Here is an 11,841-nt window from a genome sequence, read left to right on the forward strand (position 1 = left end):
ATGCCGGTTTGTGTTCTACATTGATTAGATAGATATCCAAATCTTCCACAAACATAACATCTTACATTCATTCTGCAATTTTCTAAATTATGACCAACTTTGTTGCACTTAGAACATTGACCGGTGAGTGCATTAGTGTTTTGATAATTTCTAGATCTACATTGATTTTCTCTATGACCATACTTGTTACAGTTAAAGCATTTGCCATTAAATTTGTAAGCATTAGGTTGTCTTACCGGTTTGCTATGATCATGACTGTTTGCAGTATCGTAGCTTTCACCAATTTCAAAGCCAAGGCCATTAGCATCACCATTTGGTTTCTGATTCTTCAGCATGTCATCAAGTTCTTCTAAACTTTTCTTGAATTTTTCCTTGTGTTGATTTGCAGCAGCCAGTTCACTCTACAAGATTCTTTTATGTGTCATGAGTTCAGTTCTATCATTTTGTGTATGCATCAAAATTGTCTTTAACATATCATTTTCATGACTAAGTCTTGTGTTTTCATTTGCAGCATCATTTAGTCTTCTAACCAATTCCTCTTCATTCTTCTTCCAATTTTCAGTTTCTTTAAAAAATCTCATAGTCATATCTTGCATCTCATTCTTCATTGTATTGTTTTCTTGTCTCAGCTTGTTTACCAGATCATTAAGAGTTTCCTTTTCATCTTCATCATTCTGCATCTTTTCACAAAGTTCTCTTCTTTTTTTCCTTGCAATGGTGAAATTTTCTTGAAGTTCTTGAATGATATCCTATGCAGCCTTCAGATCATCTTCAAGTTTGATATTCTTTACTTTTTCTGCATCATAGTCTGAAAGAGCTATTTCCAATTGTTTTCTCAATTTTTCCATCTCTACCAGTGTCAAGATCTTCCTCAAGCTATTAGGGTTTTGAAAATAGAGGACCAAGCTCTAATACCAATTGTTAGGATTCTCAAAGATACTAAGAGGGGGGGGGGGGCGGGGGGTAAATTAGTATATGACCAGTATGTATATTTACTTGATTATCTTACTGGCCAATAAGAGAATATTACTGCTTACAATAGGGGCCTGGACATGCAGGAAGGCCAAGTGCCTAGAGCTCACTGCTCAATTACAAAAGAAGTCACACTGACTTACAAAATAGATTATACAAATCTAATGTCTTGTACTACTTCAGATCAGCATCTACTATGTCAGATTCAGTACTGGTTTAAGCTCTGCAATATACATAAACCTTATCCTAATAATTCGCATATTAGGTCTGCTATAATATTTTTTCACCTCTCACTAACTAAATGATCTACAATGATCTCATACTTATATGAGTCATGTTAGAATCCGTCAAGTCAGCTTACAAAAGATTTTACAATTAATTACAAAATATATTTATACAAAATTCTTGTCGGCCAGGGTGTCGGTAATCTTCCTTTTGGTGTCGGTGATCAGTATGACGATGTAGAGTCTGTCGGTGTCAGTGCCTGTGTCTGTCTGTCAGTATCACATGATTGTAAGGCTGCCATCAATGACAATACCTTCAATCACCTACAATTTCTCATTGGAATGTGCATATGCCAACACTTTGTATTCTTGTGCATCCATTTTACAAGTTTTCTTAAAGTACAACGTTGAGAGTGATGCTTCAACACAAGAAAAACAAGGACAATGGAGTCTAGATGCATGGAATTGGCAATGAAGTTTGATTTTCTTTAAAAAACAATGACAATGGACGCTACATGAATGGAATTACCAATGAAGTTTGATTTTCTTTAATTCACTTCACTTGGTAGTTAATTCTTTTATGCATTCTTTATTCATTTGCAATTGAGATTTGTGTGATAGATTTGGGTTTTTGTGATGCCTAATTAGTCTACTACATCGTGTTTTCATTCCAATTGTCAATTGCTTACATGGACCATGAAAATACAATTTAAGGAGGATACCAAACCATATTGGAAAAGACCATATCACCTAAATCCTAATATGAAGAAATGGATGCAGACAGAGTCAGACAAAAAGTTGGCAGTTACAATAATCAAACTAGTAGAAGATTCATAATAGATAAGTTTGATGGTGATACAAAATAAAAAGATAGGAGAAATCCAAGTATGTGTAGATTTATGGAAATTGAATAAAGCATGTATACATGAGTCGTTCCCTTCACCTCTCATAGAAGAAATCTTGGAGTATGTTGTCCAAAGGGAAATATATCTAATCATATATGGGTTATTTGGACACCACTAGGTAAGGATAAGGGAGGAAGACCGAACTAAAACAAAATTTTCCACCAAATGGGGATCATTCATGTACATAGTAATGTCATTCCAGCTCAAGAATGCCCCTACTATTTTTAGCTAGATAATGGTCAACACATTTAAGGATAATTGCACTCCTTACTTTTTGAAAGTATATTTAGATGATTAGACAATATATGGATTGTTGGTAGAACATATTTAGGCACTTTGGGCAATGTTGGAAAAATATAGGAGTATGCAAATATCTTTGAACCTTAATTAATGTATCTTTATGGTCCCCTTTAGCACACTATTAAATGAGATATCATTTGTAAAGAAGCCTTAATGGTAAACCCAATGAAAATTTCTCTAATTATGAACCTACCACTCCATAAAACATCCCCAAAAGTAAAAATGTTCCTTGGATACACTGGTTAGGAAGTTCATCAAAGGATACACCACCATAGCTACACCCTTAGAAGAATTGTTGAAAAATTGGACGACCAATTACACCATCAATTGTACAAAACAAAGCCAATAATATTTTGACACCAAATGGGGATCATTCATGTACATAGTAATGCCATTCGGGCTCAAGAATGCCCCTATTATTTTTAGCTAGACAATGGTCAACACATTTAAGGATTTCATTCCTTACTTTTTGAAAGTATATTTAGATGATTAGACAATATATGGATTGTTGATAGAACATTTTTAGGCACTTCGGGAAATGTTGGAGAAATATAGGAGTATGCAAATATCTTTGAACCTAAATTAATGTATCTTTATGGTCCCCTTTAGCACACTATTACTTGACATGTCATTTGTAAAGAAGGCTTAATGGCAAACCCAATGAAAATTTCTCTAATTATGAACCTACCACTCCATAAGACATCCCCAAAAGTAAAAACATTCCTTGGATACACTAGTTAGGAAGTTCATCAAAGGATGCACCACCATAGCTACACCCTTAGAAGAATTGTTGAAAAATTGGAAGACCAATTAAACCATCAATTGTACAGAACAAAGCCAATAATATTTTGACACTATCATATAGAAGATTGCAGAAGCACCCATTCTTATCTTTTTTGAATTGGTTGGTACCTTTTAATGCTCATGTAGATGCATCAAGAATAGCCATCAATGTATTATTACCCCAACCTAGGGGAAACAAGGACCACCCAATAGAATTTTCCAGTAGGAATTTGTATCAAGCAGAAGAAACTATACCAACATTGAGCGAGAAGCCTTAGTCATGGTCAACACTTAACATAGATTTTAATAGTACTTAGAATACACTCCCTTCACATATTACACTGATCATGGGTCCTTGAAATTCCTCTTAAATAAACTAGTGATACAAGAATGTATATGTTGCAAATAGGAGTTTGTGTTGTCATTGATTATGTTAAATGATAATTGCTATTTGCTTCAAGATTAAAACTCACGGATGCATAAGTTTTAAAAATGATTTGTTTGAAAATGCACTTGAAGTCTCTTGAAGTCTAACTCTCTCTCAACTGAAGCTCTTGATTTTATAGACCTTGAGAGGATAAGATGATGTGGCTTAGATGAACGGTCATGATCAGATCTGTAGATTTGGATTGTTGTGAGTAAAGGTGAAGGTTGAGAGAAAGGGGGAAGGAGAAGACAAGTGTCACTCATCTCACCTTGATTGGGTTGTTGACTAAGGGAATTTAGGGATGGTTGGTGAAGATTTAGGCATGGTAGGAAAAGTGGATTCAAGTCCTTCCTAAGATGTAGGGGGTGTTGGAGAGAATATAGAAGATGGTTAAGAAATATGTGTACGTACACAATATTCATTAAATTTGGAAGTTGGAGATAAATGATGAATTAATATTTAAGAAATATTAATTTCCCTAGCCGCATGATGGATGAGTTGGAAAAGGGAAGATGAAGTGGAGATGAAGGGTGAGTTGGATAAGAAAGATTAAATAATTTAAGAAATTATTTAATATTTGAGACTATAGGATAGGAGAATAACTATTAAATATTGGATATTTAATTGATTGAAGGAGATAATTAAATATTAGATATCTAATTAACTTGGTTAGAAGGATAATTAAATATTAGATATTTAATTAATTAGAAGAATATGATAGATGAATTCATTAATAAAATATTAATTAATAGAAAGACATAAAAAATGAGTTAAATAAATTAATCTTTTCAAATTAACTATTTAATAGAAGAATAATAATTAAATAAATATAAAATATTTATTTAATTGCTCACAGCCATTTTTATGTGTATACATTTTGCCCCTCTTTGAAATGATGTTGAGACAACATTGTTTCAAAGATTAAATCAAGTCTCGATAATGCACCTGATGAAGATGAAAATCTTGATTGTGTGCCCCCTCAAGAGATTGATTGTGAAATTGTTGAAAAATTTGGTTTGAACGATTGATCTCATGATAATTGATAAAAATTCAGTCAATTAAATTAATTTGTAAAAAATAAATCAAATTGCCCCATCAAGTAGCATTAATTACTCTTCAAATAGTAAATATAAAATTAACCAAGTCTAATTTTAACTTCATTGTTATCCTTGTCAGCTTGTGAAGAAAATATTTTTGGTGAGGTGGCGAAATGGTGATTCCTGTGGAGAACCATCGATTTGAGCGTGTTCGACGATATCAATGACCTCCCGATTATGGGTATTCGGTATGTATCTTATCCCAAACTTTGTTTTCAACTTGTCATGCAATTTTTCATGTTTTTAGGCGTGTTTTTGAATTTTTTGAATTTTTTTGCGATTTTCGGTAGTAGGTTAGCTCATTTGCATTTTGATTTAGTGCATATGCAATTAGGTTTAGCGCATATGCATAAATTAGTGCTTATGATCATTTTGTTAGTGCATATGCCAAGGATGTTAGTGCATTTGCATAGGATAGTGCTTTTGAATTGTTTGTTTGCGCTTTTGCAGCTAAAGTTAGTGCTTTTGCTTTGTTTTGCGTATATGTTCATAGGGTTAGCGTGTTTGTTGAAAAAGTTAGCGCATATGTTTGGTTTTAGCACTTTTGCTCAGTAGGATAGCACATATGCTTTAGTTTAGCACTTAATAGGATAGCACATATGCTCTAAAATTTGATGTTTTTGATAAATGCAAAAGCTAATATCACTTTGATGATTAGATTTAACGTTTTTTATGCGCGTGTATGATTGATAAGGACTTGATTGATTGATTTATGTTGTTGGATAGATTGATTTGATTTGTTTTGATAAAGTAGCTCTATGAAACCAATTTACTTTCTGATGCAAGAGCTAAAGAGCAAAGTTTTGATTGAACTCAATGATTGATAGAAAACCATGATTGATAGGTTTTAAAATGATTTGATAGCTTAAGTTGCTTCAGTTTGATTTGATATATTTGATAGATAGATAGCATAGGTTGCTTCAGTTTGATTTGATAGATAGATAGATTAGCGATTGTGTCAGTTTGATTTGATAAATTTGATATATAGATTGTTGATGATTGATTGAATTCTCTTGATAAATAGGAGAAACTTGATGTTCTCCAGTGTCGGGAGAAATTACCAGTAGTACATCATTTAGTGTCAGAGATGATGCAGGTTGAGGTTAGACACATAGATGCTTGTGGTTTAGGCCATCTGTTATATATGCTTGAGATTACGCATAATAGAGGATTGTTGACGACGTTAGCTGAGAGATGGCACAGTGAGCATAACACTTTCCACTTGCCCACAAGTGAGATTAGTGTGACGCTCGAGGATGTGTATAGGATTCTGCACATCCCAGTGACTGGCGAGTTAGTGCAATATGATTTTAAGGATCATGCTGGGGCAGAGGCTTGCAGAGCCGTGTTTGCTAATGATAGCATCGCTAGAGGAGAGATCTGATGGGAGGATATGGTGATGTATTACGAGACTCCCTGTGATTCTTGTTGGTTTGATTGGAGGATTTATTTGTCATGATAGGTGATCATGAGGTTTTGATGTTGGATGGGGTGAGATTCTCCTAAGTATGATGCAGCATTGTACTCGATATGCTTGGGGTGTTTGTATGCTTGCACATTTATATCATGATCTTCATCAGGTGGTGTATGATGAGAGTGCTAGTTTGTCTACAGGATGCACTTTATTGCAGATTTAGTGCTAGGAGCACATTGCTATTACTCAGCCTATCTATCACAGAGTTTGTGGATAGAGGTAGCCATATGTGTATTTTTATGCAGGTATCCTTACTCAGCATAATCTGGGTAAGATGGAGTATTGGTGTTGGGTGCTTGATTCATTGGATAACATTACTTGGAGACCATATGTTGATTGTGAACCATGGATGGATGATGCACATACATTACCATTCATCATGCAGAGAAGATATCTCATTGGTCAAACTCCTTACATTGTTGAGTGACACTTGATTAGTTGCATTCTTAGACAGTTTGGGATCATCCAACCTATGCCTACTGATGTGACAATATATGCTCGACGGTATAGAGATAGACGAGATTGGGGATCATCTTTGTCATTTGAGATTGCTCAAGCAAAGTTTCTTGCTACTCTGAGAGTGGCTTATGATATGAGATTGGACATTCTTGATCCTGGGGTTACTGCAGATTATGCTCAGTACATACTAGCTAATCCATTTCCTTGTATTACTAATCCAGCAGATCCTCCTCCTAGCTCAAGAGATGAGGATGATGATTCAGATGATCCAGGTGTGAGGAGACATAGATGGAGACAAGAGCTCAGAGCTTCTCAAGAGGTTGGGGGAGGTGGAGATGAGGGTGGGGATGGAGGTGGTGGTGGTGGTGGTAGGAGACCTGGATGGAGGGGAGGTTGATTGAGAGTTCGTGGAGGAGCGTTTGGACTGATTGACAAGATTGGGAGACCATGTCCTATGGGTGGGAGGGATGTTGGATGGATTGGGAGGGAGCATGGTAGGGCAGGTATGAGATCATCGAGAGGGTTGCCATTGATAGGAGGAGGCAGGGTGACTAGACTAGATGGGGGTTGCGGGAGAGGCATTGATTTTGGACAGACTCAGCCAGACCCTAGGGTTATTGCAACTCATGGTGGAGATGATGAGGATCCAGAGGATCATGTTCCCCTTATTAGATGATGGATTTTGAGAGCTACTCAGATGAAGATTCCAGCAGTTAGATAGGGTGGTGGTGAGGAGGGGATTGGGGTTCATGTACCACAACAGGATTTGCCAGAGCAGGATGCACCAGAGCATGAGACCATTGATAGTCTTAGAGCATAGAATGATCAGCTTCAAGCATAGGTGCAAACTCTTATGGCAAAGAAGGATAGAGTTGTTAAGAGACAACAGGATACTCAGGACCTTCTTGATCATATTCAGCAAGTTGGATCAGGTACTCTCTCAGCTGACACTATTAGAGCATTAGTTTGGGCTGGGAAGGAGACTTCCCCACTGGCGACGATGATATGAGGAGGCAGTTGCAGAGAGCCAGAGAGCAGATAGTTATCATACCACCGTGTTGATAGATACTAGCAGTGGTGGGGTCATGGGACCTCCTCAGAGGAGTGGTGATCATGGGAGACAAGCATCTGGAGGATATTCCTACCCACAGCCACAGAGACGGATAGAGTCAAGTGATAGTGGTACAGGACAGCCATGATTTGATTTGGAGGCACCTGTATTGTTTATTTGATATCATTGTATACTTGGACTTTTATTGTTTTATGATGATCTATATGCAAACATGGATTCTATATGATGATGATCTTTATTATGCATGTTACTCTATTTGATGATGATCTATATGCTTTGATTATATGGATGCATGATTAGATGGATGATGATATTTATGCATGTTACTTTATTTGATGATGATGCTTTATATGATGATGCAATGATAAATGCTTTTGTTGATTTTCAATTTTGATGATCTTGGATGCAAAATGAAAATGATTACTAGCTTTAATGATATGTAAATGATGCAAATGCAATGATCTATATGGAAATGTTTTTGCTTTTATATGTAATGTTCATAATGATTATGAATCTAAAGTGCAAAGATGCAACTAAATGATCGTTAATGGAATGATAATGCTAATAATAATGATGATACACTACATGATTAATGAAATGCACTTAATTAAATGCAAACTAATGCAATGATTCATATACAACTAATTGTAATGGAAAAATGATTCTAAGAAATTAATGCACCTATAATGATTAAATACAACTTGTTTTTGTTTGTCCAAGTATACTCAATCTTTATTTATGACCGTTGATTTGTTAATGAAATAATATGCTTATAATGCAACTAACAATGAATGCTTATAATACAAACGATAAATGAGATAATGAAATGATCTAACTAAAAATGATACTGCCATTCTTCATATGCTATATTGTAACAGTGCTTGATTTCATCATTGAGCTTTAAAATGTTGTAAGAAAATACAAGCAACTTGAAATAAAGATTAAAGATGGCCTGAGTATTCCTTACATGGATTTTGATATAGAAAGTTAATACAAGCAACTTGATATAATGAATCAAGTTGACCTAAGTATTGCTTGTAGAACAGCCAAGGATTATCTCATTTCATGCATGACCTGGAACGTCCTCCTTGATCTTTTGCCGATCATAATTTGAGACAAGTTCATACCGTAGTAAGAGATAAACCACATATAGCAATCAAAGAAAAATAATCATGCCCCATCATAGCTTCTCTAGTCATGGAAATCCTTGAGTCACATAGAGTACATGATTAGCAATCAAATCAAGATATAAACATTGAATCTTGCATGTCATTCACATGTTCTTATGGTCATTAACTGATATAATTATCTTGATGAATGATCTTTGATAATCCTTTATTACTTGCTAATAGATTCTTTGGTTTATGAGTTTCATGATTCAGTTTGTTGATGAAATGCCTTGATTTTTTTTGTTGCTTTGTTGCTCGTTATCTGTTTCAAAATCCTAGGTGTTTTTGGTTTTTCTAAGTTTTTCGAATGTTTTGGATTTTCAAAGATTCAAAAGATCACTTTAGCAAAAGGAAATTAGGATTTTGCCCCCAGCGGAAACAAAAATTTATTATGGATGTATGAATTGATCAATATCCAAACCATGGCGGGATACAAATGCAGGTTGATTGATTCTGATAAAATCTAAGACAATGACTATGACAAGTATGTCATGGATTGATAATTGTTGGTAAGCTACATATTTTCGGCTAAATGGTTCAGAGCAATGGATGCAAATGATAGAATGGATAAGCTAAGATAGATGGAAGTGATAGATGAGATAGGATGGAGTGGATAGGTGTGCAAAGCGATCTCATAGATGGAGGAACTTACTTTGTAGATAGCGCCTGTTTACCAGGTTTTCACCATCTAAATTTATTGCATATTTTGATTTATTTTATTTTATTTTTTCGAGATTTTTTTTGCTTTTCAGATGTTTACTGATTTCTTCAAGACTTTATATGCTTTTTGATGATTTTTTCAGGACTTTATATGCTTTTTGTTGATTTTTTTTAGGACTTTATATGCTTTCTATTGATTTTTTTAGGACTTTATATGCTTTTTATTGATTTTTTCAGGACTTTAAATCTCAAGCATAGAATTTTTTGAGATGCATAGAATTGATAGGTTCATCAAACTAATCCCCTTCAAGGGTAGATGGATTGTATGCTCCTTATCCATATGTTGCTATTATGACAAAAGGTCCTAGCCAATTTGGTTCAAATTTTCCCTTCTTTTCTTGATCTTGCTGATTTCTTGGATTCTCCCTTAGAACTATATCTCCAATCTGAAAAATGCACGGCTTGACTCTATGGTTATAGCTTCTTGCCATTATTTGTTGATATACTTTCAAATGATCTGTTGCATTTGGCGACATTCCTGAATCAGTTCTAGTTCCTGGAGTTGAGAGACTCCTTGTTCTTCTTCTGGTATAAGACATTGCAAGGGTACTCGTAGAGAAAGTATCTCTACTTCTATAGGTAATATGGCTTCTGATCCATAGACCAAACAATATGGAGTTGCCCCTATTGGAGTGCGAATGCTAGCTCGGTATGCCCAAAGAGCAGGATTTAGCTGAATGTGCCAGTCTTTTCCAGCTTCATTGACTATTTTCTTTAAAATTTTCAAGATAGTTTTGTTTGATGCCTCAGCTTGACCATTTCCTTGTGGATAATATAGAGTAGAAAACCTATGTTGGATATGAAATTGTTCACATAACTCCTTCACATCTTGATTTTTGAATGGTCTTCCATTATCAGTGATAATGGTCATAAGAACTCCATAGCGATAGATTATATAATTCATAATAAATGATGATATTTGCTTTCCTGTCACTGTTGTTAAAGGCACTACTTCAATCTATTTAGTAAAATATTCAGTAGCTATCAGAATAAACTTATGTGCATTAGACAATGAGGGATTTATCTTTCCTACCAAATCAAGGCCCCATTGTGAAAATGGTCATGATCTTGTCATAGGATATAACTCTTGTGCTGGCGCTTGAATGAGATTCCCATGGATCTGACATTGTTTGCATTTTCTAGCATATGTGAATGAATCTCTCTCCATAGTAGGCCAAAAGTAACCCATACGAAGAAGTTTCTTAGCCAATGTTAAACCACTTGAGTGTGTGCAACAAATACCTGCATGAACTTCGTCAAGAACTTTTTCAAATTCTTCTTGCTCAAGACATCTCAATAAAGTACCATCTAGACCACACCTATATAGGATATTAGAAATTATAGTATAGCAAGAGGACTAGTGAATAAAATTCCTTCTCTGATTGCGAGATGAGTCAAGAGGAAGGATATGTTCTTTTAAATACTGATAAGTTTGTCCGTATGAGGATTGACTGATAAGTTTGAGAGGATCTATCTTTGCTATTAGTTTCATAGAATGAATCAACATATAATGTCATAGCTTCTGAGTTGCAAATACAACTGCTAGACATTTCTTTTCTATTGAGGAATAATTTAATTCATAGCCAACAAGCGTTCTACTGATATAATAAATGTCTCTTTCTTTTCCTTCATCATCATATTGGGCTAGGAGGGCTCCTAATGATACATTTGTTGCTGAGATATAGAGCAACAATGGTTTCCCTTTTGTTGGTGATATCAGTACTGGAGGACTCATAAGATATTCTTTTATTTGCAAAAAAGCTTCTTCACATTTCGGATCCCATTTGAATGGAACATTTTTATGTAGAAGATGGGTGAATGGAAGACATATATCTGCTAACTGAGAAACAAATCTCCTAATTGATTGCAATCTTCCTTGTAAAGATCTCAATTGACTTATGATCCTAGGTGACTCCATTTCCATGATAGCTTTGACTTTTTCAGGATCTACTTCAATTCCATGGGCTGATATAATGTACCCAAAGAGCTTTCTAGAGGTTACCCCAAATGCACATTTCTTTGGATTTAATCTCAATTGATATCTTTCCAACCTATCAAAAATCTTGCTTAAAATGTTCAAATGTTCTTGTCTTGTATGAGATTTTGCAAGTATGTCATCGACATAATCTTCCATAAATGTATGCATCATATCATGGAAAATTGTTGTCATAGCCCTTTGATAAGTTGCTCCTGCATTCTTAAGCCCAAATGGCATAACATTCCAGCAATATGTTCCCCA

Source organism: Cryptomeria japonica, chromosome 7 (assembly GCF_030272615.1).
Source record: "Cryptomeria japonica chromosome 7, Sugi_1.0, whole genome shotgun sequence".
NCBI classification, from domain to species: Eukaryota; Viridiplantae; Streptophyta; class Pinopsida; order Cupressales; family Cupressaceae; genus Cryptomeria; species Cryptomeria japonica.